This window comes from Dipodomys spectabilis, unplaced genomic scaffold, assembly GCF_019054845.1.
Source record: "Dipodomys spectabilis isolate Male_0828 unplaced genomic scaffold, ASM1905484v1 ptg000006l, whole genome shotgun sequence".
Classification (NCBI taxonomy): domain Eukaryota; kingdom Metazoa; phylum Chordata; class Mammalia; order Rodentia; family Heteromyidae; genus Dipodomys; species Dipodomys spectabilis.
Genome location: NW_024870683.1, coordinates 16,590,510 through 16,593,998, shown reverse-complemented (window position 1 = coordinate 16,593,998; position 3,489 = coordinate 16,590,510). Strand labels below are relative to the sequence as shown.

Sequence of the window (3,489 nt, the reverse complement as noted above, 5' to 3'; positions counted from 1 at the left end):
GACCTCAGACATGCAAGGCAAGCACTCTACCACTGAGCCACCTTCCCAGCCCCAATGTATCTATCTTCTACCTTATGCATGCTGCTATGACCTCCAATAGTCCCAGTTCCTAGGTCACAACTCAGGAGACAGTTCATTCAAAGAAATAAACACCAAGATGGTGTCTAAAATGTTGACTCTATTCTTTTCCTTCTCAGAGGATAGGTAACAGAGCCAATATTTAATAATAGGGATAGGTTTGTCATTGAAACTTCAGATTGGCTTTCTGTCTTTCCTACAACCCTTATAGCCGAGTGCAAGTTATGTTACTTACATTCTGTATTATCTATCTATCTATCTATCTATCTATCTATCTATCTATCTATCTATCTATCTATCTGTCTGTCTGTCTATCTATCTATCTATCTATCTATCTATCTATCTATCTATCTATCTATCTATCATCTATTATTTGGTGCCTGGGGCTAGGCAATATCCTGGAGCTCTTTTGCTCAAGGGTAGCACTTTATCACCTGAGCCAAAGTCCACTCCTGGCTTTTTGGTGGTTAATTGGAGACAAGAATTTCACAGACATTTCTGTCTGCTGGCTTCAAATGACGATTCTCAGATCTCAGCCTCCTGAGTAACTAGGATTACAAATGTGAGCCACCCGATGCCCAATTTCTGGTCTATATTCAAGTAAGTAAATAGGTTTCTAAAATTATTACCTACTGTAAAATAAGGTAAGTTCGATGTCTATCATTAAATAAGAAGGCATTTTGGTGTTGGAAGAGCTGAGTGGCCTTTTGAGGTGTGTTAAAAAGAAAAGAGAGACGGTGTCACACTGATTCTGGAACCATGAACGTATTTGATCTGAAGATCAACTTTGATCTACCCTTAAAATTCTCCCACACAATTTCCTTGACACAGCAGTACCTGAAGAAGGTCTATGCCGATTTTGCCTCTGTATGTTTGTGTCAGATGTGAGGGCTTATGTCCACGTGGTCACTCATTTCATCCAGGCTGGCCTGCTGTCTGCCTTGGGCTCCCTGGGATTGATGATTTGGCTGACAGCAACACCTCATAGTCATGAAACCGAGCAGAAAAGACTAGGATTTCCTGCTGGATTTGTTTTCCTTACAGGAGTTGGCCTGGGCCCTGCTTTGGAGTTGTGCATTGCTATTAATCCCAGCATCCTTCCCACTGCCTTTATGGGCACCATGAAGATTTTGATGTCACCCATGAGCCTGATGCTTTTGTCTCCCCTGGGGAACCTTCCTTTGAATCCATTTGGCTTTTCCAGACAAGCCCGTATATGGGACTGGTTGGTCATGTGTGGCTTTATCCTTTTTGATACTCAACTCATTATTGAAAAGGCTGAAAATGGAGATAAGAATTACATATGGCACTGTGTTGATGTCTTCTTAGATTTCATTATTCTCTTCCAAAAACTCATGATGATCTTGGCTATGAATGAGGACAAGAAGAAAGAGAAGTGAGATGACCATCCAGCCTTTCCTAGTCTGACCTCCTCTCCCTCTCTTCATTTCCTCTTTGCACACATCACAGGTGGCATGTTCTGTGATAATGAAAAGCATTAAAAAAAGCATTTAAGTTTACTTAGAAGCAACAGTAAGCAACACTGGGTGGAAAGTGGTAAAATAAGTTAACCCTTTAAAAATAGCTCTGTGTGTGTGTGTGTGTGTGTGTGTATGTGTGCACACGTGCACGCACATGCTTATGTCAGTCCTGAAGCTTGCACTCAGGGGCTTGGGTGCTGTCCTTGAGTGTTTTTGTTCAAGGATAACACTTTGCCACTTGATTCACAGTTCTACTTCTGATTTTGGTTGGTTAATTGGAGGTAACACGCTTACAGATTTTTCTGTCTGGTCATCTTCAAACTTCGATCATACGGTCTCAGCATCCTGAGTAGCTAGGATTAGTGGCGTGAGCCACTAGCACCCAACAAAATAGCTTTCTGTGTCTTAGTTAAAGAGTTTTTTAAATAATAAAGTCTCAATCATTCCTTTTTGAAAGAAGAGTTGTCATTTTTATCTAACCATTGTTATTCTTTTAGATTTTGAACCAAAAACATTGTCTGTGGTCTCATTCACATACATTGATTAGAATTGGAAAGAATATAGCAGAAGCAGATTCTCTCCTGGGACAAAGCATGATGATCTATTGGAGCCTTAATTGCTTCATCTTTAAATGGACAGAATTGTCCTTGACTTTCAGTTCTAGTATGGAAGTTAAAAAGTTTGCACTGTGCTCAGATCATAGGAAGCATTGCACGTATGCCTGCTTTGTGAGGTTAGTTTAAGATTAAATTGCTCATTGTAAAGGAAAAAATCTCTGCTTTATGGTAGGGTGATAAATTTAGCCTCATCAATCAGCCAGACATTATGAGTTTCTTGAAAGAATATAGAATATTTAGCATCACCATTCAAGCATTCTTAGAGAGAGAGAAAAAAAAAAAAACGTATTCAGCCTGAATCTAATCAAGCTTCTAGTCTTAACTTTTAGATTAGAGAAAGTACAGGTAATTGAAGAAGTAACATCACAAAGAAATTATACAACAAATCCAGAACATGGATATACTAGGAGACAACAGACCCTTGTCTTGAAAAGGAAGTTAGGGTTATGAAAATTATTCTTGAGAAAGGGGCTGCTGTGGCATAAAGGAGACTTCTAAGAGACATAACAGTCAGCAAAATATGACTACTTGTGGATTTTAGTTAGAGAAAAAAATTACAAAATGTAATTTCAGGTCAGCTGGGAAAAATTTAAACATGAGTCAGTTATTGAATGATACATTGACTTATTGTTACTTTTCTAGATTAAATAATGAGACTGAGTTGATGCAGACTTGTGCTTTTATCTTCCCAAGTGAAGTTCATATCCACAGAGTTATTTTCAACAAAAATACTAACACGTGTATGTGCATGTATGTATACAAATACATATCAAAAGTAAGTATGGCGAGATACAAATAAATATCAAAAATAAACATGGCAAGATACAAAGATGGTGAATATGTGAGTGTTCTTTGTACAATATTGAAGTTTTTCTGTATGCTTGAAAATTTACTAATAAATCTTCAGGTGCAAAACCCAAAAGGAAATAGCTAGGAAGACAATAACAGCCAAACTGATTCAATTGAGAAGTAGCAAATTCAGAATTAGATTCTCCAAATAATAGTCGTAGCATTTTATATATGTTTACATGAACATGGAATGTTAAAACAGAAGGTACAGAGAACAAAGAGTTTAGCATATTGTATACTCTAAGCAAATTTGTAAATGATTTAAACAAAATTACTTTAGACAAACCAATAATTTATCTGGGAAGAACTTGAATTTCCAAAATGCACTCAATTTACTGATACTGAAAAACATGCAAGTGACAATAACTCTATTATTCCCTCTTTTTTTTTTTTGTCAGTCGTGGGGTTTGAGCTCTGGGCTTGGGCGATCTCCCAAGCACTCTACCACTTGAGCTACAGCACCA

At 37.7% G+C, this 3,489-nt stretch overlaps 1 pseudogene; it reads left to right on the top strand.

Moving 5' to 3' along the window:
* Positions 1-766: 766 nt before the first annotated feature.
* On the top strand, positions 767-1,526 carry LOC122122706 (annotated as a pseudogene).
* The last annotated feature ends 1,963 nt before the right edge of the window (positions 1,527-3,489 follow it).